General features: G+C 44.7%; 1 protein-coding gene and 1 long non-coding RNA gene across 2 annotated transcripts in view; one reads left to right on the forward strand and one right to left on the reverse strand.

The window, feature by feature from the left end:
* Positions 1 to 3,022, forward strand: part of LOC144754691 (uncharacterized) — a 220,140-nt gene extending 217,118 nt beyond the window's left edge. Inside the window, exon 4 of the long non-coding RNA XR_013594757.1 lies at positions 2,887 to 3,022. This is a non-coding gene — a long non-coding RNA (uncharacterized LOC144754691). The remainder of the gene's footprint in view (positions 1 to 2,886) is intronic.
* The window catches only part of CFAP107 (cilia and flagella associated protein 107), a 250,428-nt gene that overhangs the window by 144,488 nt on the left and 81,489 nt on the right, over positions 1 to 24,451 (reverse strand). The window lies entirely within an intron of this gene.

The following is a 24,451-nucleotide window of genomic DNA, read 5'->3' on the forward strand; positions in this document are numbered from 1 at the left end:
AATATACTTATACACCTACTTCGACATTATACACCAGTACACATCCTATTCACTTATGAAGGCATCCTACTCACTTATGCAAACAATTGATTTTACTTACATTTACTAAGCTACACACTTATACAAGCACCACTTTATTTATTTATAAAGATAGATACTCATACTTAGCATGTTATAAAATCACTATCACAAGTATACAGTTTTCGATGCAGTCACTCATGCAACCACTGAGTCTTATGTATACTTATTTATATACAACAACTGTCACATACACTGCCTTTTATATTTCTAGTTTGTTGGACATGTATCATTTAGAAATATATTTACTCATCACCACACCCATAAAAAGATCCACTCATCCAAACTACTGGTTCCACATACAGTCTTAACCTCATATACCTACTAAATCAACTATTTACACATCTTTGGACAGTCTCACACCTCCCACCCAACCACACACACATTCACTATCCCATGCAAATACTCACTTAACTAATTAATGACTAATAGAGACTTTCACATACCTAGTAACCAACTTATGTACTAGTTTACGCAACAAGAGATAGAGTGATACAGATATTCACACAGTTTAATCACTATCCCATATATTTAGTGAAACACTTTAAATTAGTCACTTAGACAGTCAATCACAGTGCTACTAAATCCTCCATCCAGACAATTATACATCCACTCAGTCTTCAATGCAGATTGCTATATATAATACTTATTTAAATATCGAACCAAACCACATTCACTGGATGATATCATCAGTAATGTCATTTGAGATGTCATCAGTGATGTCGTCAGTGATGTCACTGACCATGTCATGAATGATGTAATATGTGCAATCATCAGAAGTGGATTGCGGGCGCGCGAGTTATGGTGAGTACAACTAACTATAACGGGAGAATTTCAATGGTTTTGTACCAGTGAAATGTCCAGCTAACTATAATAACACCCTAAAACCTATGGTTTTTTCAGTGAATTTCTAAGGTTTTTTAAATGCTAATTCCTAATTATAACATGTTGAAATCTATGGTTTTTGCAGTGAATTGCAAAGGTTTTTTTAAATGCTAATTCCTAACTATAACATGTCTGAAATCTATGTTTTTTTCTGTGAATATATATATATATATATATATATATATATATATATATATATATATATATATATATGTGTCATTCAAAAAAGAGTTGCCCCCAGTGAAATGCACACGTCAGCTGGTTGATCCTCACAGGAAATGGTGATTGGGAGTCCTTTACCCTGCCAAAACATGCCTAATGCGCCACACATGCGCAGCGCGTTTCGGGCTCCGCCCTCATCAGAGGCATCATGTGCAGCAGATGACACTGCACTCAAAATGTCCCTTCTTTATAATAATGATAATCGCTGCAATTCCTGAGAAATGTAGTACAGTCCAATTCGACCCCAGTGGGCTGTCATCGCCACACTTGCCTGAGAAACAATCAATGGCAAACAACCGAGACGGCCATGGGTTCATGTTTTGCTCCTAGTTTTGCAAATCTGTTCAGGAACCTGTGGGAGGAAGAAGTGTTTGCCAGTTCTGAGTTCAATCCAGATCTTGGACGGGTCGTAGTGTGGCTTCGGTATATTGATGACCTGTTCATCATCTGGAGGGGTCCGGAACTGGCTGCCAGCGAGTTCATAATGAAACTCAACAACAACAATCGCAACATACTCCTCACTCGTAACATCAGCAACACTTCCGCTGAATATTTGGATGTCAAATTAGTTATCAAGCAAAACTGCATCCACACGGTATTCTTCTGCAAAACTGCAGCTGGCAATGGTGTTCTTCATGCCCTCAGCAGCCACCCAGAGGCTCTCAAATGGAGCATCCCTTTTGGCGAACTGCTGAGGGCTAAGAGAAATTACAACAGTGATGAAGTGTATCTTCTAGAACGCACAAACATGATTGATAGGTTTGGAGAGCGTGGTTACCCCACTTGGGTTCTCAAGAAAGCTAGAGACAGAGCTGATGGAGTTAACAGACGGGAGATTCTCTCTGACAGTAATACACAGGACACAAATTCTTCTGAGGAGTCCACTAGGATCATCTTAGCATACAACAGGGATGCCGATGATGTCAAGAGGATCCTTGTCAGGAACTGGGATATTCATAAGAGTGACAGCACCATTGGTGACTGTATCCAAAACAGACCTAACATCACGTACAGACCTAGCAGGAACATCAGGGATATGCTCGTACACAGTGACATCCCAGTACAGAAGACCAAGAATGATCATGGGCTTCAGGGATTTTTTCCTTGTGGTCACTGCAAGGCCTGCAGGAACAGTGTGTTCCACAAGGAACTCACACAAAAGACCAAAAAGAAAGTCATCACTCAGTTCCTCACTTGCAGCACCACGTTTGTAATTTATATCATCGAGTGTCCCTGCAAACTATGGTATATAGGACACACCACCCATAGGGCTAAGAAACGCATATTGGAACATATGAGGGACATTACTAACAGGGACCCACGTTAGCCAGTAGCCTGCCATTTTCAGGAGAAACACTTCTCTGATCCCACCCAACTCGTTTACTTTGCCTTTGAACATATCACCTGTCATCTGAGAGGAAGAGACAGAGTCTTGGAATTCAGGAAAAGGGGTTCAAAGAACATCATTGACTTCCAAGCCAAGATCCCTGGGGGTCTTAACCAGGATGAGGAACTAGCCATTCATTAGAGAGAAGAGTAGTTCATGTCTCTCTTTCAGTATCTCTCCACATTTATAGTGCATTAGAAACCTGACTTTTAGTATCGGTCACTTTGTTTGCATTATTGTATATATTGTATGCTTTTTATTGTTTTTGAGAATAGTTGTATTCACTGTACTTTTATTTTTTGTTTCTTTTGCAGAAGGAAAGGAAGAGGCCCACCCACTTGGCACTCACCATCACAGGCTGCCTACCCTTTTCTTCGACATCACCTCTGAATCGTCACTTAGCTGCATTGCCATTAATTACGGGCCCGATTCACAGAACTAACTTAAGACAAAATCCTAAACTTACTACCATTTTCGTATTCACAAAAGGCACTTACTCATTTTGGTATTCAAAGAAGACACTTACTCATTTTGGTATTCACAGAAGTTAGGAGTCCTAACTTTAGGACTCCTAAAGGCCTTCTGTGAATACCGAAAGTCTTAAAATTAGGATTTTTCTAAATTTAGTAGTAGTAAAGTTAGGACTCCTAACTTTAGGACTCCTAAATGCCTTCTGTGAATACCGAAAGTCTTAAAATTAGGATTTTTCTCAGTTTAGTAGTAGTAAAGTTGAGAAAAATCCTAACTTTAAGACTTTTGGGGCCAGATGTAGGTAATTCATATTTACCGACTCTTAAATACCGAATTTTACCGATTCGGTATTTAAGAGTCGGTAAATATGAAGGGGGAGATGTAGGTATTACAGAATCTGTAAATACCGAATCTTTAAGATTCGGTATTTACCGATTCTGTAAATACCGAATCGGTATTGCCCATTGATTCCTATGGGCCTTGAAGCCCATAGGAATCAATGGGCAATACCGATTCTGTAATTACAGAATCTGTAAATACCGATTTTAGCAAGGATGCAGGGGGTGTCACTTTTACACCCTCTAGCACCCCAAAGACGGGCATGTTTGCCATGTGGCACACAGACATGCCCTAAGGGCATGTCTGTCTGTCACATGGCATAGGTGTGCATGCACACATGTGCATGCACACCTGGATTCGGTATTTTACCACCCAATTGAATTGGGTGGTAAAATACCGAATCTGTAAGCCCTTAGGGACTCTGAAGAGTCCCACCTACATCCCGAAATTACTGAATCGGTAAAATTACCGATTCGGTATTTTACAGATTCGGTACATTTACCGATTCGGTAAATTTACCGAATCGGTAAATGTAGCCCACTACATACCAAAAACCCATTTACCGGTCGGTAACAGCCGAAATCGGCCGTTACCGATCGGTAAATGGCCACCTACATCTGGCCCTTGGTATTCACAGAAGGCATTTAGGAGACCTAAAGTTAGGATTCCTAACTTCTGTGAATACCGAAATGAGTAAGTGCCTTCTGTGAATACCAAAATGAGTAAGTGCCTTCTGTGAATACCAAAATGGTAGTAAGTTTAGGATTTTGTCTTAAGTTAGTTCTGTGAATCGGGCCCTTATGGTTTAACTTTAAATTAATTCAACAGTGCTGTTGATTTTTTTAAAACATTTTGCTACATTTCATGAAAATACATAAAACGAATTTACATAAAAATATTTGTAATACATTTTTCAAATTAGATACATTAAATTAATATTATATTTTTCACCCCAGAGTCTCCCTATGGTGCAGTATAGGAATTCTTTTTTAATGCGGCCTTAGGCAAGACCTACATATGGAGTAAAGGTGGGAGGTAATATGATGAAAGGTGTTTAAGGGTGGGAAGGGGGAACAAAGAAATAGGGATTGTAGAGCACAGTAGTGATTCAGTCTAATGGAATGCTCAAAGAAAATTGAAAAACAGCCCCTTTTGTCAGGAGTTGAAGTACGCAAATCGTTGGATCAGAAAGGATTTAAAGAAGAAATGCTCCACAGTATGGACAAATAGGGGAGGATGTCATGAAATAAGAAGCAGAAGACGGAGAAACAGGAAATCATTGGAATCATGAGCAAGAGGCTGACTCAAAACCCACTTCATGTACACTGTTTTGTAGACAATACGTCATCCACAGCAAAGCGCTAAAACTGGTTGTATCTGAGACCTAAAATATGACTTTCCACTTCCAAGAAATAAAGTCATAAAACGTTTTTGCTAGTGTGATGGCCTTGTAGCTTCAGGATCTCATTCATCATGCCAGTCTTATTTGCCAATAGTGCTGGAAGGCCTTTCAGGCAGGCTGACATTTCGATTGTCCAGATCGAAAGGGCCTTTTGTTTTTGGTCGTGTTTGTGTGACTGGACCAAAAACACCAGCCAACACTGGCCTTCTCAAATTGGTCCTATTGGCATTCCCAGATTACCCAAACGATTCAGCAGCACTGAGTCCGGGGTACTAAAATCTTAATTTAAGACAAAAAGATCATGAAAACTAATGCATACTTTTGTTTATGTACACAGGGAAACGCTAAATAGTAGTGCGATCAGATATAATTATGGATGCATTCATAGTATAGTAAACTTTGACGCCATTTGATGGATATTCACAAAACGTTCCAAAAAAGTGCTCCTTTTTTAGTTTAGTTTGTGCATGGAAACTTTTGGGGTGATCCATCAAGTAGGGGCCGAGAAAAAATGGGGTCCTAAAACACAAAATCCCCATGCATTTTCCATAGACTTTTTTAAGAAGCAGCATCGCAAAAACTGCTGAAAGAAATTACACCAAATTTGTCAGGAAGCTAGATCTTGCACCAGAAAGCATGCTTTTTGTGATTTGTTGTAAATCCTTTCAGTAGTTTTTGAGAACTTAAGCTTGAAAATGCAGCGATGTCTGAACAGTTGGGGCCTCATTTATGAGGCTGTGCGTCACTTTTACGCTGCTGGTGCGTCACTTTTTGTGACGCACAAGTGGCGTACAAAATGCGCGTTGTTGCGCCAAATTTACAAAGTGACGCATCTAGATAGATGCATCACTTTGTAAACCCCTGCGCCACATTATACCTGCGCCAGGTATAATGTATGCAAGGGGGGGGGGCGTTTTGATGCAAGAAAGGGTCATGGAAGTGATGCAGTGAAATCTATAAGATTTCACTGCGCCATTTCTTGGCCGCTAATGCATCAAAATCTTACGCCTGCTTCATGGCAGGCGTAAGACTGATGCAGGCACTAACAACATGGGACTTGCCCATGTGAAAGTACACATTACTGGAGTTGCGTCACTTTTGTGACACACTCCAGCAATGCATCACTTTTGCACCTACAGATATGTCAGAAATACTGACGTATCTGGAACTCCTTGCAACATGATGCATCATATTATAAATATGAAGCATCAATCATGACGCAAGGAGTGCGCACTGAGAAGTGACGCATCGCTGCTTTCACGCAGCGATGCGTCATTTCTCATAAATGAGGCCCTTGGTGTCTAAATATGCTGTGATTGGCCAATTTAAAGAAGACTAGCCATCCCTGATTGGTTAATGGCAACCTAAACAATATGTTTTGTGTCCATTACAAGACTCAGGGGCTTTGTCCCTGTGTCCTGCAAATGAATTCAAATAAATTAGGGGGCAAGGGTAGGCACATTCAGACCCCAAAGGGATTGTAGGGTGAGGGGGTCTCAAAACTATCCTTACCCCATTATTGGCTGGCCATATGGACAACACGCTGTGGCAGCCATTGAAGGACTCTGGGACATTGTCCCCATTGAGATGTATTGTAGTGAGTTGCAGGTTTTGAGGGCCATAAAAAGGAGCATGTAAAAGGGTGATAACAGATTTTAGATACAATATAAATCATTTGTTGGTGGTGCCATACTAATTTTAGGAATGGTGTTGTGTTCTAAGGTGATTTTATCTGTGAATGAGGCAGACTCTCTGTTGGGATTTCATGAACTATGCTTTATCAAAGAGGTTATGGATGGTGCTCCAGAAGCTAAAATGAGAAGGCATTTCTGTAAATTCACACCATTTTCTTCAGCCATGTAAGAGTGAAGTCTGACATTCTCAGTAAAATATGTACTACCAATGGGGCTTTTGGGGGCAACCGACCGCTCAGGAGGCTTGCACCTACAGGGGTTTTTGGGCCAGTGGTGCGGCCCGGGCCCAATTGGGCTCTTTGGGCTACACAATTTGGGCTGGTGGGATAGTTGGGTATTTATGCGGTCATTTTAGGTGCCATTACACCATATTGAGTAAGGTTATACAGCAGCCGGCCTTTTAGGGCATTGAGGCTTTTTTTTCTTGAGGCTTCTGTCTTCAGTTGTCAGACAGTTTAGTTACCATTCGTTGAGCGGATTTCTTCTGATCAGATCAATATGTCCGACCCTTGAGTGCAGGAGCCCATGCGACTGCTAGAGGAAGCAGGACGCACGGACCTCATCGAGCTGACAGTCTGCACTGCGGTATGCGCATCTGGCCTCTATCGCTGTGGTGGCAGCAGTGTAGGCCTGTACCCTGCCGCAGTCAAGGGACATGGTGAAGACCATCAAGGTATGTACCAGGGACAGCCGGAGGGGTAAAGGAGCAGCCCCTGGTGTCCAGTCTGGCAGATGGACGGTGCGGGGTGCTGCGCAGTGTCCGGTCTCCAATTTCATGCTGGTATGGTCGGGCTGCCACATGACGTGCTTGGAAGCGGTGGGGAGCAGGGGTGACTTGCAGGGGTGAGCAGAACTGCAAGGTGGGGTAAGAAGAGGACAGGCACCTGCTGAGCAGCGGAAGGGGTAGGGCGTGCACATGAGAGACCTATGACAATAGTGGAGTTGGGGGAGCGGTGGCCCCAGTTTCCCGGACAGGAGGGACTGCAGGGCAGTTTATTGAGGATGGGGGCATGGGTAGAAAAATACAGGGTGGTTGGAGGGTGGTCTGGGGGAAGAGTTGGAGCTGGATTTGGGTGTAGGGCAGGGAGTAGAAGCTGGCCCAGGTGAGGTGGGGGAATCATGCCCCACCACCTTCAAGGTGAGGAGGGGCTGGTTATAGAGGTGTTACCCGGTGGGGAGTTTAGCAGGGTTGAGCATAGTTGGGGGTCACGCATATAATTGGATTCGGGGGATGGCTGGACAGGGCCCCATGGTGGATACGGTCAAGGTGGTCTGAAGAGGGGGGAGGAAGCCGGAAGTGCCACCAGGTGGCAGCGGCCGGCACAGCAGGGGTGATGGGGAGGATGGAAGGGATAAGAGGCAAGGCCAGCAGAGAGGCCGTCGCCATGAGCGGTGTTGCCTGCGATCCTGTGTGCCTGCTGCACCCCAGGCTGCTGGTCCCCGAGCCCGTCTTGGCTGCCCCTGCGCACCCAGACCTCACTGCTCACCTCCTGACACCGGCGTGTGTCAAAGAGGGCCCACCACATGCCGGTGCAAGCTCAAAGCCCGAGGCCGGCAACCTTGGCAGCCTCCTCTGACCATCATGGCCTCTGCGACACAGGCCCGCAGTACTCCTTTCTCGTTGACGTTCTCCACCGCTGCCTCCAGCCTACACTACGGTCAAGTAGGTCACACATTTGGAACTGAGTCTTGATATCCTGATGGCCAAGGTTTATATGTTCATGGGACGTTTGATATCACTGTACTCCCTTCGATGTGGTGCCAGCCCATTCTGTGCATAGCATTTCAACCACAGGTGTCTGTGGTCCCTCCCTGACTACTGCCTTCGGCCCACACAGTGGTCGAGTAGCTCACACATTTGGAACTGAGTCTTGATTTCTCAGTGGCAGAGTTCATATCATTGTATTTAAGGAGAGGTGTAAGAGGAAGACGCGTTACAGTCCGGAGGAAAAAAGGATCATCGTTAAGGAGGTGATCGAACACTACCAACACCTGCTCTGGTGTCACTAACTCTGTGCAGCGCGAGCCAATGACACATGGCTGTGGGCCCCTGCTGACCGCTGCCTCCGGCCTACACTGAGGTCGAGTAGGTCACACATTTGGAACTGAGGATTGATTGATTTATGGCAGAGTTTATATCATTGTACAGCCCTCATCGCAGACTTCATCCCCTTTCAGTTCCAGTGCCACTAAGTCTGTTCCCCGACATTCATTGACATTCTCTGGTTGAACTTTGGTGGCGTCTGAGTCTATGGACTGGGGGTTATCTTCCTGTAGCTAATACAGACTTGGTGGTAATAACGAGCTGTAGCCTTCCACTCCTCAATTTGTCGCTTCCTGCTGGCTTCTGCCCTCTGCATCATGCCTTGCAGGACACCTTCCACTGTCTCCCGCAACCCTCTGCTACATTCACCTTCGACATCTACGAGGACCCGCTCAGTTTGCGTGGCCCTACCTCAGTGCACCGCAAGTCACTGTCCCATGGCGGTGTGCCTGTGCTGGCCGCAGTGCTTCCGAGGCCACTAACTCTGTGCAGCTCAAGTCAGGGACCCTGTCTGATAGAATGTAGGATGGCTTCTGGGACGATGGCCTTGGGGTCATCAACGCCATGTGTCTGTGGCCCTGCGCTATCCGCTGCCTCCGGCCTCAACTGCGGTCCACCAGGGCTCACACATCAAGTCAAGTCCGGACATCAAATCACCGCAGGAGGCACATGCCACACAGCCAGGACCACCTCCTAATAACAACTGCCAGAGTCAAAAGAGTCTTACTGCCAGACTATCAGAGTTGCTCACACCTGTCGTGGGTGCCATCATTTGCTTAATGTCCTGCTCAGCTCTTCAGGTGCCGCTAACTCAGTGCACCACAACTCATGGACCATTTCTTATTGAGTTTTGTGCTATGGAGAGCTCACGCAGCAATGTCACCTCAGGCAGTGTGGGAGACCTGGGACGATGATGAGGAAGATGATGTAGGTGTAACATACCCCACTGCAGCTGCATCAGGAATATCCCAAAGGGACACAATCCTAGACAATTTATTCACATGAGCACGCTCAACTCTAGTGCCCCAACCTCAGTGCACTGCAACTCACGGACACTTCTGTTTGCATATTGGGTGACCACTGTACTTACTCCGGCTACCGCCATGATGCTTCACAGTTGTTTCTGTAAAGCTGGTGTTTTCTGTTTCCATTTTAACAGTGATCACTGTTCAAGTTGTTGCCAGCACCAACCACTCCATGAGGGCTGGCTTACACTCACTCCACACACATCCAGCACAGGCGTCACTGTACATGTGACTGTGCCAATAAAGGTGCCGGGTGCATGTGCCCAAAGCCAGTTCCACATACTATCTGGTTGTGTCCGTGTGGTCATAAAGTATGCATGAGGGCCCGGGCCCTACAACATTACATTGTGCTGTGTACAGAGGACGCAACCATGTCACCGCAGACAGCGGGTAAGACCTTGGACATGTAGCTTTGTCGTCACCCACTTAATACGTAAGTGGAGTGGACTGGGCTGTCGTACGCAGGTTCAGCGTGGGGGTATGAATGATTGTTCCGGGGCTCTGGGTGTGGCTCAGTACAGGAAATGTGTAAATGCATGTGTCTCTGTCGCAGTGTGGGTCTCTGTTGGTGAGTGTAGGTGGTCTCTGAACAAGAATAGCCTCTCCCAAATGAAATAATGCCTCTAGATCAGTATTAATACATAATTTACACTGACGGATCTACTCAGCCTGCGTAGGAAGTAACCAGCAATATAGCACTATATGTGCAATTGTAAAAGGACGGATGCGGGATGGCAAGTTCTGTTCTAGCACGTGTAAGCACCACAAATTTGGTGATCTGTGTAATCGCGGGTCGATCGCGGTACACTTACATCACCGTCGTGAAGGCGAAACTGTACCCATTGCATACAAATCTCATTTGTATACAAACGCTGATATGCACTTTGCATCAACTGAAAAAATACTGACAGCAGTACAGACTGCTGTAGTGAGAGAAAGGCACTAGCTCAGGGCAAATGAATAATTGCTGTCACTCCAGTACTAACCTTGGAGGCTGTTCCAAAAGCAAGCATTCTAAACCCAAAAGCACTGCATCCAAGATGGATACAGTGGGCTAATTGTCTCACTACAAGTTTGACTTGCAGGACGAACAAGAATAGCCTCTCCCAAATGAAATAATGCCTCTAGATCAGTATTAATACATAATTTACACTGACTGATCTACTAAACCTGTCGTAGGAAGTAACCAGCAATATAGCACTATATGTGCAATTGTAAAAGGACGGATGCGGGATGGCAAGTTCTGTTCTAGCACGTGTAAGCACCACAAATTTGGTGATCTGTGTAATCGCGGGTCGATCCCGGTACACTTACCTCACCTTCAATGAAGGCGAAACTGTACCCATTGCATACAAATCTCATTTGTACACAAACGCTGATATGCACTTTGCATCAACTGAAAAAATACTGACAGCAGTACAGACTTCTGTAGTGAGAGAAAGGCACTAGCTCAGGGCAAATGAATAATTGCCGGGACTCCAGTACTAACCTTAGAGGCTGTTCCAAAAGCAAACATTCTAAACCCAAAAGCACTGCATCCAAGATGGATACAGTGGGCTAATTCTCTCACTACAACAGATGTAGACTACAAGTTTGACTTGCAGTATGGACAAGAATATCCTCTCCCAAATGAAATATTGCCTCTAGATCAGTATGATTACATAATTTACACTGATGGATCTACTCAGCCTGTCATAGGAAGAAACAAGCAATATAGCACTATATGTGCAATTGTAAAAGGACGGATGCGGGACGGCAAGTTCTGTTCTAGCAACACGCAGACGTAGTGTCTAGGCGATTGCACGGCACAGCTGGCAGAGCTAAAAGCCCTAATCCTGGCACTAAAAAATACGGATCGGGAATTCCCCACACTATAGTGTGCAATTTATTTTACTGTGTCAAGTCATACAACAAATATCTTCAAAAGGATGCACAATAAAGCACAAGTTGTTTTGAGAACAAGCGGCAGAGCTCAAAAAAGGCTTGCCAGGGGGCTCACATGATGTCTGCAATGAGCCATCAATGTGTTGGCGTGCACATTGAAGGGAATTCATTGGCTGATGAAGCAACCAAGGCAACAGTGAGAACTGCTGCCGTTGCTGTAATCACTCGTTCTAGCACAAGGATAGACGGACAGAGAATAGTAGCTGTCATCGCTACACGTAATAACAGCTCAGCCTTGCACAAAGGTTTTCAACTCAAGTAAATAGGATGAAAAAATATTCCATATGCTCAAATTCCAGGAGTGGGGAATAGAGTAATATCAAACATGGATCGCAGATTAGGTTTAATACTAGCTGAACATGAGGGTCTGAGTTCAGCTCACGCAGGTATTACTGCGACAGTTTCATTATTGAAACAACCTTATTGGTGGCCAGGTCTTACCAAGCAGACCAAGGGCTTTGTCCTCAAGTGAAACATCTGTGAGCAGATGAAGGGTTCCACCGTAGCACGTCCGCCACAGACATCATTACTGATATCAGACAGACCTCTTACATATGTCTATTTTGACCACTGTGGCCCCTTACAACCTGAAGGGTTTACAAGTACATCTTGGTGGCAGTGGATTCATGCTCTGGATTCTTGTGGGTTTAGCCCCAGTGCTCGGCTGGCGCTCGAACTGTTATAAAGGATTGGCGGATCTTCATAGGGACATACTCAATTGGCACATTATATTCTGACCATGACCCAGCGTTCAGCTCTCGGGCTTACAAAGATACTATGGGAAGTTTGGGTGTCATTTTGTGGTACTCAGGGAAATTCGATTGGTGGAGAGTAAAAACCAGGACTTAAGGCAATCCTTACCAGCAAGGTATGGTCACATGGTCATACAGGATGCCCTGGCAGAAACGGGGTGTTACCGTCTTTTTAATTGTCAGAAGGAGAAGAGTACAGGGGTTAGACTTGGGGAGGTTATAAACAGGTAACAACTAAGGGTAGACTAGGTCTCAATAGTGGCAGTTTATTCCCTGCACTTTCGGAGCGGCCCTCTCTCCTGCCAGGATGTCTTGGTTCTGTGCTGGGGTTGTCTCCGCTTCCTCTTTAGACTCGTCTGAAAGGGAGGGGTTTGTATGCGTCCTTCAGGATAAAACAAACAATAATCAGGTTTGCTTGTCAGAAACAGGAGATATGTGCACCGTCACCTTCACCCAGGGCAATTGGCGTGAAAGTGGGGTTAGAATGACAGCATGTAGTGTAAAACTATTTGTGCCACAACCGCCACCTGCCAAATGTGAAGAAATTATGGAATGGTGTTTGCGGTAAGCCACGGCCCTCCAGTGTCATGGCAGAGGAAGTCTCACCTCCCTCTTCCTCTCCAACTCAGTTTGACTGACTGGCGTTGCATCTAGGCGGAATCCCTCATCGCTCCGCTGTTTCCTGTTGCTCTGTGTCTTCCCGCTGATCTTCGGGCACTTCTCCTGTCTCCTCGAGGGAAGGCGTCTCTCATCCCGTTATGTTGTCCGTCCGCTGGTTCGCTTTGCTCGTCGCTCCAGCACTCGGTTCGGCGTCCTCCTCTACGTCCTTTGTTCCCGGCTCTCCGCCCGCTCCTCCACTGGTTGATGCCTTTTGACATGACTGCGTCACATCCCATGCTGTCTCTGGACTGCTATCCTCGTTCTCCTTGTGCCTCAGCCTGGGTGCCATATTTGAAATCCTGCCCGGGGAAGATGCGGGATTACACAAGGGTATTAGGTTTGGGTGGCAGTTCGGTCAAACACCTATATGGGGTACATAGGGCACTTAATAACATACCAAGATGTTCCCTAGGTGGCCGTACTCCATATGAGGTCCTGTTTGGGACAAGAAGGTGGGTACCCGACCTCGATTGTGGCAGCACAGTGGTGGATGAAAAAGCATTTGACATCAATGAACGTTTGACTGTTTTACAGGAACTCAATAAATTCCGAGCATTGCAAAGCAACGTCCAAGTAAAATGCATTGCCACTGGGGAAGTGAGAGCTGTTCCGGCAACACCTGCCTGGGTCCCAAAGATTGAGGACCTGGTCAGAGAAAAGATTGTGGGCCACAAAATAATTTGGTCCATCCTACAGAACACCTGTACCAGTCCTGGCTGTCGAAGGAACAAGAACAGTACTTCTTCCGCCTCTTGCCGGCAAGAAAGAAAAGAGATTGGTCTCCATTGATCTGATCAAACCACACTATGTGGCCAATACTTAAGAGCAGGCCGCGTGGGCTCCTGGGTAGCTGCTGATCTCCTCTCACTACCATACAGGCGGTTTAGACAGAAAAACTAATGTTGATGGAAGATTCTACTATACGAAGTAATGGAGTTATCAACAACAGAATGGGTCATGTGCCAATAGAAATTGAACAGCAACAAAATACAAATGAAACACACTTTTCAATTTGGCATCATACCAACATTTATGTGAATATGTCTCGAAACGAGTGATCTGCAAGTTCAACAAAACCTGCTGAGCTACCACAGATAGATTGGACTGCGTTTGGCTACTTCATAAATTTGATACCTTTTCTCTGGATCCAAGTGGACCTGAGTCACAGTCAGCTTCTGTTTCCCACAAAGAAATAATATACGATTGTTATTTTTGGCTTAAATAGACTTACTTTGTTTCTCCCTGGCTACAGCTCTGAATTGCAATTCATCTACTTTTCTTAGTCCTCTGGATAGGTGTACTGACTGTCTTTTTCCTGCTCCTGAATGGACACTATCTCCCAGAATACTCTGCAGTACAACATGTGAACTTGATTGCAGGAGCAGAAATGAAAGGAATAAATAAAATGATAATAATGGAATGTCATTATCATTTTATTTTTTCCTCCTGCTTTGGCAGTGCATGAGGGGGTGGGCTGAGCTGCAGGGGAGGAGTGGTAGACACTCCTGTGTGCAATGACTGTTTTGTCAGCCCTCTCAGGCCGCCCACAACAGTCATGCACACTCCTCTGTTCTCCAAGCAGGCTGCATTACAGCCTGCATGGAGAACATGCCCACCCCTACAGCCCCTGGCTGAGTTCTCTGACCAATCACAACGCTCCATTGGAGCGTTGTGATTGGCTTAGGCTTAGAGGTGGGAGCCTGGCTGCCTGCTTGCTATTCCGACCTGGAGTCAGACACATGCATCAGGAGAGAAGACGTGGACCCGGCAGCGGAGGCAAAGTACGTTTTATTTTAATGTTGTTTTTTTTAAGCAGCCAGTGAGCCACCTCCTGCCCCCCATCCGTGAGCCGTGCCGGCAAGCCCTGCTGTTTCCAAAACAACCCAAATTAGAATTCGACAACATAATTTTTGTTTTAATTTTTCTCTATTGCTCTCACTGAGCACTATGGATTTTGGCGTGATCAGTTGGTCTAACAGTAAATTGACTATTTAGAGGACTTATAGAGCTTTTCTAACTTTTGCATTGTTTTTAACACATACCATGTTTTTAGATGTTTTTATACTCATATTTTATCTATGTCTTTTAAGATTCTAAACAGGCATATTTTAGCATTTGTTAATTATGCTGTCCATTAGGATGCGGAGTAGATGTTATGACCCCCAATGTACCCCAATATTGGCCTAGGTAGTTGCACAGCTTTTTACCTACATTTGTCCTACCTTGCTCTACATAATGGCTCTGATGCTGACCATTTACCCAGTTAGGTGCCAAATAAATGTTTTGTGGTTTTCTTTGAAAACTAGCATCATTTATAATGCATGAGGATTCTTATTATCACAGCAGGATTACCATCTTCTGCATAATAACTGTACAAAAGACACCACTATCATCATTCTTGGCCGACAGTCCCACAGTACCATGACACATCTAGGTAGATCCCCTAAGGGTATCTTTCAGGCAAATCAGAGGAGAAAAGCTTTCATGCTGACACGCTGACACGAGATGCTGAAGTCCCTGCCTGCAGACACTCCAGCAAGCAGCAGTCTGACATCCCTTGCGAGGTGTCCAACTCGAGACCAAGACAAAGTCCTTCATTCTCTCCCATCAGGTAATGGGGTTGGCTCTTTCCTAGGGTGATTCTTGGCTATACACCTACATACATGTTAGGTACACTTAGGTACATTTAGTTAGGATTTGCATTTTAGGAGCACTCATGAATTCTGCCATGTATCTCTATGCCTGCATATATTCATTGTTTTAGCACCATGGTGGAATTCTACCATTTATTTACTCTGCTGGTGATTCTAACCATATATATTTGTTCTGTTTAATAGTTGTTGCAGCACACATATTTTATACTAGAATGACGTTGGTTCAATAAATGCTTGTTGAAAACATCTCCTCCGTTTATTCTGTATATCTCGCTGAGACCGAGTGAGCACGAGTGACCAGGTGAAACGTACTGTACTTTTTCCATGATCCCTGAGGGGTCAGGGCTGTCATGTTTGATAGTTGCCAGAAAGTATTCGCTCCTTGGTAAGATTGTGGGGCTTATAGTTGCACTATGAGCCAGCTGGTCTACAGACTAACATATCCTTTGTGGGTATTTGCAATCAGTCTGCACACCAATCCCTTATTTTATGTTGTCTAAAAGTCACAGATCCTATATAGAAATGTAGAAACTACACAACAGTGGAGCCGGTTGGGGGTATTTTGACAAAAGATGATGAGGGGAAATTAATACTTTATTTTCGTTGTGGTCGTCTGTCAAATCTCCCCAACCCTGCCCCACCGCTCTTACCTGCACTGACCCTGGCTGCCCCCGGCAGCTGCAGCCTCCAAACCCTGCACTCCTTTTCCCCTCGCTCATTACATCACTCATGACATATTCACTGACTACAATTACATCATCTCTAATCACATCTGCAATGCCATCATTGTAGACAATACTGTGCATGACTTGTGTTTCAAAAAGGGGGGTGGTGATGGACAGAGTATCTGGGTTAATCAGAACACTCCTACCGAGTCAACAGATCAGGGCTTGATCCATCACCGTTTTTTAGCTCACTGTACCATCCCAGTTCAGAACCTGGCTATATGCAAATTAGTCTGTCCCTGGCCCAGTGCATCATGGGAACAGGGCAGACCAAACTACCAAGCCAATTCTTCACTGGAAAGGAAACAAGCTTGGCAGAAACCGGTCCCCGGAAGCTTGTTTCCTTCCCAGTATAAGAATTGGCCTGGTAGTTTGGTTTGCCCTGTTCCCATCATGCATTGGGACAGGAACAGACTAATTTGCATATAGCCAAGTTCTGAGCTGGGATGGTGCAGTGAGCTAAAAAACGGTGATGGATCAAGCCCTGATCTTTGGACTGGGTAAGAGTGGTCTGCTTAATTCAGGCACTCTGTTCATCACCACCCCCTTTTCTGAATCATTTTGTCCACCATATGCGTGGAAGGGTATACTCAGATGTGAGTCCCTTGCTCATTGCACCATCAGGATTCAAGCAAGCCGGGCCGACGACACCTGAAATGGCAGAAACCGGTCCCCGGAAGCTTGTTTCCTTCCCAGTATAAGAATTGGCTTGGTAGTTTGGTTTGCCCTGTTCCCATCATGCATTGGGACAGGAACAGACTAATTTGCATATAGCCAAGTTCTGAGCTGGGATGGTGCAGTGAGCTAAAAAACGGTGATGGGAGGAGCCAAGATGGCGATCGGAACAGTCGCATAAACGCCTCGCTCCGAGATCCCTTCCTCCCCGCCGCCTATCCTGTCTTTAATCCTGATCGGGGTGTTCCGAATTTGGTTACCTGGGAAGAGCCTTCACTTACCGTCTTTTTCCGGGGCTCTGGCGTGCAGTGGTTTCTGCGTTCTGCCCTTGTAACCTTGTTGGCCTTCCCGGCCCTGACGCCGGGGCCTCGAGTGCTGTGTCTGCCCGGAGGTGTTCGGAGTGCCGGCGGCCCGGAACCGCTGAAGAGACCCGATGGTGGGAGCCTGAGAGCTGCGAGCCGGAAGCGCCGGAGCGGACCCACCCCCGATGGTGGGCCACCCCGCATGCCTGATTGCCTGCCGGCCCGAAGAAGAGAAGCCGCGTTGTCCGGCACCCCTCGGGTGAGAAGCCCACTCCTGTTGATTGTCCCGCCTGGGATCCGGTGCAGGGCTCCCCCGAGTGTTGTGGGGAGCACGCCCGTTCTTCTGGTGACTCTCCTTTCTCCGCCGAGCGCCATCCGCGGCGGATCGGCTGTGTGTCCTGGGGCCTCCGGCACTCCTGGTGGGCTTGGCGGCGGATGCGACAATGGCGGCGGGCGATATGCACAAGATGGCGGATGGCCCCTCGGAGTGTCTTCCTCCTGGAGACAGGGACGTTGCTGCATTTGCTCTCCCCAGACCTCGTTTGATTCGGGCGGCCCCTACACGGAGTACTGTCTTGTTCGCCCTGGGTGCTCTGCGGATCGACCTGTCCTTGCACTGCCGGGACTTGGAGTTGCGGATCGCCGCCATGGTTGTTCAGCCATTTTGTGACGCGGTGTCGTCTCCCCGAGTTGGTATTGTTGAGACTTCTCCAGCTGCTGTGCTGGGATATCCGGCTGGGTGTTCGATTCCATGGGATCAAGTGGACCCGGTGCCGATGCAGCAGTATTTCCTACATCCTGATTTCTTTGCTTTGTGCTGGACAGCCCGGACTTTGTGCTTGGCCACGTGGATCTTTGGGTTACTTTTGCATTCTGACTGCTGCCGAGTTTTCCTGGCTGCTTTTTGTTCGCCGAGACGGTGTTCCATGAAGATCCCACTTGCTTTCCCTGACTGGTATGGACCCACTGTATCATGCTGTTTCCTGGCCGTGGCGGGGTCTGGCAGCTCTGCTTTTCATAGAAGTGGACAGGGGTGATCGTGCCTGGGTGCCTGCGGGACTTTTGTTTTGTTAATTGGCATCTCCGTGCCTCATCATTTGGACAGTTCCTGTCTTCCTCCTTTATGTAGGCTTTTCTCAGATTCCTTTTTTGACCTCGACTAGTGATCCGTTATTGCGGGTGGGGTGGTGTTCTGTATTTCGATCGCTGGCTCCCCTCCTCTCTTCTCTCCTCTCCTTCTCTTCCCTCTTTTTCCTCTCCTTTTATCCCTTTCTCTTTTTTCCCTTCGTTATTATTCCCTTTCTCTTTCTTCTATATTTCGGGTGACTCTGGGCGACAGGCACGCTGTTTAGTGGGATAGGCCATAGCCATTACAGTGATGTAGGGTGGGGGGGGGTGTTTGTTATTTTAGTTTGTTTTCTTCTATGGTCCCTTTTTTGCTTTCTTTCTAGGGGGTGGGCTATGTCCCTTTGTTCTTTCTCCTTCGTTTCGTAAGTGTCTGCACTTTCTCCTTTTTTCGGGGCGGGAGGGCGGTCTATGCGGTGACCCATTTACTTGTTTGCTACGATTTGTCCTTTATTTTTGAACCTTTGCTGGGCATTGGATGTATCTGGGCTTTGCTCTACTGTGGTTATTTGATTGCGTAGGGGGCTGCATCCCTCTCGTCCCCCCCCTCTTTTTCTGAGTATGTTGCATGACACATGGGTAGATATGGCTTCTGCCTCCTCTATACATCATAAAATGAAACCTTTCTTATCCTGGCGCTTACTGTGTAACGATTTCATTATTCGTCTATCCTGTATTCATCCTACCGTACACATTGATGTTGTTCCCTTTTGACTCTCCTGATTTTGCGGCCGGCCCCTGTGGTTGTAGGCCTGCGCTTGTACTTATACCTGTTTCTCAATAAAGGTTTTAAAAAAAAAAAATAAAAAAAAAATAAATAAAATAAAAATAAAAACCGGTGATGGATCAAGCCCTGATCTTTGGACTGGGTAAGAGTGGTCTGCTTAATTCAGGCACTCTGTTCATCACCACCCCCTTTTCTGAATCATTTTGTCCACCATATGCGTGGAAGGGTATACTCAGATGTGAGTCCCTTGCTCATTGCACCATCAGGATTCAAGCAAGCCGGGCCGACGACGCCTGAAATGGCAGAAACTGGTCCCCGGAAGCTTGTTTCCTTCCCAATAGAAGAATTGGCTTGGTAGTTTGGTTTGCCCTGTTCCCATCATGCATTGGGACAGGAACAGACTAATTTGCATATAGCCAAGTTCTGAGCTGGGATGGTGCAGTGAGCTAAAAAACGGTGATGGATCAAGCCCTGATCTTTGTGAGGAAAATTGAATTTTTATTGCGGGAAATCCTACGGCGAGTAGGAATAACCTGAAGTACTCTTAAAGCACGACTGTGCTGTCTATTGTTGCACGTAGTTAATCCAAAATAACTTGTAGATTTAGCTCCATACAGTTTGCGTTTGTTTAAACCATTTATTTATTCATCACCATATTCCATTCATATGATTGGATAATATCATCTTCTATTCCATATTTGTTTCTCAAAAAACATGTTACTGTTCCACATAATTTTGGAATCCCCAATGCATTTCGCACAAAAGTGCGCTTCCTCAGGGGGTCTGTAATTGAATAGAAATAACAAAAATAGGTACACTAGTACATATCCAGGAGGCGGTAAGTACATATAATTACACGCAATATTAGGCGAGTGAATACAAGTCTAATAAAAGGTAAATGAATCGGAACTGAAAAGTGGAAGGTATGAAGCAGAAACCGAAAGGTAGTTATAGGGGTGCTCCACGTGAACGTCCTCAGTGGCTAGATAAAAAATGGGGAATAAGAAATAAGAACAGCCAGAGAAAAGCGGTGTCTGTTTCCAAATTTGAGGTGGTACAGATTGTATAAATCGTGGGAGAACAAGTGTAAAAGAACCATGAGTATGGTGAATAGCGAAACCATGCACTGCGTTTCCCCGTGCAGTTAAACAAACAGTCATAGTGCCGAAAGATCATAAAGTGACCAAGAAACAGTGATATCGACGATTTCTTACCAGAGTAACAAAAAGGTCAAAGAATCAGCGTCGGGTGGCCCTGTATTGGCGAGGACCAGGCTCCGTGACTAGCAGGAACCCGGAAGACGCCACGCATGCGCAGTAGCGCATTGAAAAGAGTTTCGGAAGGTGAACATAGAAAAGAGACCTGCTCAGCATCCGTGTGTGTGAAGGTTGTCCCATAAACTTGTAGAGTAAAAGTATCATGCATCCCTTATAGCTAAACCATAGAAAGATGATAGAAAGCAAAAGCGTAAAACAGGAAAAAATGAAATGAAAATGGAAATAAAGATAAACATGAAAAAAGAAGCTGAAGATACAATGGAAATAATGCAAGATGGCGCAATCTAAAGTAAATCATATAACACCATAACAAAAAGTCAGATGAAAAAAGCATAAATGTAAGACAGTGAGAAATGTACATGATCATATAAGTACACCCTCAGGTGAAAGTACTGTTCGAATGCAAGTATTCACAAATTACTGTCATATCACAGCTAAATGGAGGTCAATATTTACAGTGTACGCGGTCACTAGTATCAGAGCATTTATATCAAGACATTAATCATAAATGACATCCAAATTCAAGACGTTCGTTAAGTCCTTTAGGCTGAACCGCCTGCAATCTATATATCCAGTGTAGTTCTCGCTGTAGTAACTGTTTGTTGTTATCCATGTGTGGTTGTTTCTCCACTGTTTCCAAAATCAGAAAACGTATCTGACTCGGGTTGTGTGACTGCTGAATGAAGTGCGCAGCAATATTAGATTTTAAGTTTTTTGTACGGATGTTGCTCCGGTGTTCATTTAGCCTAATTTTTATTTTGCGTTCAGTTTTGCCCACATAAGGGAGACCACATGGGCATTTTATCATATACACAACATTGTTCGTGTCACATGTAGCATTAACTCGAAGATTAATGGTAGTCCCTTGGGTGGGGTGGGTCATAGTGGATCCAGGAATTATGCTATTACAGTGGCTGCAGTTGTGGCATGGGATAGTTCCTTTAAACATGGTTTGTCCAGTGATTGTAGGTTGCTTGATTAGTTGTTGTATAGTCTTGGTGCGTTGGTAAGCAAATATTGGAGGCTTTTCAAAAATATGATTAAAGTCAGTTTCAGATTGCAGTAATGGCCAGTGTTTGCGAATAACCTCTTTTATTTGTCTTGATTTTGTAGAGTATTTGGATACAAAAACAGTACGGGTCACTTGTTGTTGGACTTTCAATTTAGGTTTCAGTAATTCGTCTCGGTTCTTGAGTTTTACTCTATTTTCAGCAGTGGCTGTGATATGTTCTGGATATCCACGTTGGTGGAATTTTTGAACAATTTTTGAGCTGTTGGTGTTGTATAGATCCTCAGTAGAAGCAATGCGTTTGGCTCTCAATAGTTGTGAGTACGGGAGATGATTTTTCAAACTGGGTTGATGGAAACTTTTGTGGTGTAAATAATTATTGCGATCTGTGACTTTAGTGAAAATGGAAGTGGTAAATTGGTTACCGCACAGTTTGACAAGTACATCCAGAAAGGCAATTTCGGTTTTGTTTAGAGTGTAAGTGAATTGAATCCTGTCGTTAACAGTGTTGAGGTGATTAATTGCAACAAGAAATTGGGTCTCCGTACCTTGCCAAACAAGGAAAATGTCATCAATATATCTGTAGTATGCACACATGTAAGGTTGCCAAAGTGCATTATGCAGTATATGTTGTTGTTCAAATGTATACATGAAAAGATTAGCATATGCTGGAGCAGCACAGTTGCCCATTGCTACTCCAGATAGTTGCAAATAGTACTGGTTGTCAGGAGTTTTGAAGTAGCTGTGGTGTAAAATGAATTGCATCAATTCCATTATAAACACCTGGAGATCCAGTGGTTTGTCGGTTTGTACTAAAGCAGTCTCAAGAGCTTCCAACCCCAAATTGTGGGGGATTGAGGTATATAAAGCGTTAACATCAATCGTACATAAGACAATGGATTGGTCTTTGGGAATTACAATTTGTTGTAATTTGTTTAAAAAATCGGTGGTATCTTGAATGAATGTACTCATACCTTTAACGCTTACTTGTAGATGTTTGTCAATGTAGGTGCCCGTGGGGGCATGTATTGAATTGGTAGTGCTCACAATTGGTCTGAATGGTGGTTGACTGCAGTTCTTATGAATTTTGGGTACTAAATAAATATATGGTACCTGAGGATAATCCTTGATAAGGTATCTTTTGTCTCTGTCAGTGATGGTGTTAGCAGATACGGCTTTGTTGATAATCTTTATTAGTACTTCTTTGAAAGCCTGCGTCGGATCTGATCTCAACAGCATGTATAAGTCTGGATTGTGAAGATGTTCATGTAGACCTTGTTGGTAATACGTAGAGTCCAGAACGACAATGGCACCGCCCTTGTCAGCTTTACATATAGTCAATGTTTGGTTATTGGCTAGTTGTTTGATAGCCTGTCTTTCTTTCAGCATAAGATTACTTCGATTGTTTGTTTGAGTGTCAAACAGCGAGTGTAAGTCTTGTTGCACTGCTTTCTCAAATACATCCAGAACCTTATGGCTGGTGGGAGCCATAAAGTTACTGGAAGGACGTAAACCCATAAGAGTATCTTTGTCTGGAGTAGTGGAAGGTACACAAATGTTGTCAAAAAAGTGCCTTAGTCGAAGTGTTCTCATAAACTTATAGAATGAGATGGAAATATCCAATTCATTAGTTTGGTATGTGAGGACGAAATTCAAACCTTTTTGCAATACTTGTTCCTGTGCTTGATTTAAAGGACATTTAGAAATGTTGACAACTAGATTCTGTGACTTCTGGTCGATTTTGCCGGTGGGGGTAGATTGTCTCTAACGTTTGGACCTCCTCGATCGTCGGTTGGTTCGGGACCAACATCTAAAAAAGAATCCGCCGTGGCGGTGGTAGTTGATTCTGTGGTGGTTTTAGAGGTAGTTGGTTGTTCAGATCTTGTGTTCTCAGTTGAAGCCTCTTGTCGTGGTCTGCCTCGTGGAGGCATTCTACGTGTGGAGTACTCTGAAGATGATGTCTCAGCATCCGTCGATCTATTAGGTTGATTACGATTTTGTCTCCTGGCCGCATATATCTCGGCCCAGTTGTATACCTCCCCTAACTTGTAGTCGACCGTGTCTCGTTTGAACTTTCTCAATTTTCTTTCGTTGATTTCCTTGATATATGTGTCTAACTTGCTATTAATGTCCTCTAAAGTAGCAGTGAATTCTTCTTGAGTAATTTTTTGACTGAGTTCTTGTTTGAGTTGCTTTACTTCTTTTTCAAGTTCCTCTAAGAGTTTAGAGAGTTCTTCAACAATCAGAAGAATCAAGTTGAGTGAGCATTTATTTAGTATGCCATACCATTTTTCGGTGAACCTAGGATTGTTTTTGCATAAAGTTGACTTGAGAGGGATTCGCAAACCTCTGGGAATGCGCTGTACACGATGGTATCGAATAAGTGTCGAAGCATGGAGTCGTTGGTTGATCTCACGTTTAGCTGTGAACAGTAGTTGGCGCACATTGGCTTGTATTGATCCTGTACTCGAAGCGATATAATCCGGCTCCTGGATTAATGAATAGATTCTGTCTGTGTCATTAGTATCAAATTCGAAGGTATCAGCCTTATTGCTGGTTAAACCAGCAATATCTGCATAGGACATGGTTCGTGGGTGCACACGCGGTGTGAGCCAGAAGGAACTATAACAAAATGAATATGAACCGCTGCACTCCTAGTGTATATATATGGTAGTAAAGTTTTCGTTAATGGTCAAATCTTATAGGTACTCCAGGTGTTCACCTCCTGGGTCACGAGGTGCTATGAACAATTATTGCGGGAAATCCTACGGCGAGTAGGAATAACCTGAAGTACTCTTAAAGCACGACTGTGCTGTCTATTGTTGCACGTAGTTAATCCAAAATAACTTGTAGATTTAGCTCCATACAGTTTGCGTTTGTTTAAACCATTTATTTATTCATCACCATATTCCATTCATATGATTGGATAATATCATCTTCTATTCCATATTTGTTTCTCAAAAAACATGTTACTGTTCCACATAATTTTGGAATCCCCAATGCATTTCGCACAAAAGTGCGCTTCCTCAGGGGGTCTGTAATTGAATAGAAATA

The sequence above is a fragment of the Lissotriton helveticus genome, chromosome 5_1 (assembly GCF_964261635.1).
Source record: "Lissotriton helveticus chromosome 5_1, aLisHel1.1, whole genome shotgun sequence".
Taxonomy (NCBI): domain Eukaryota; kingdom Metazoa; phylum Chordata; class Amphibia; order Caudata; family Salamandridae; genus Lissotriton; species Lissotriton helveticus.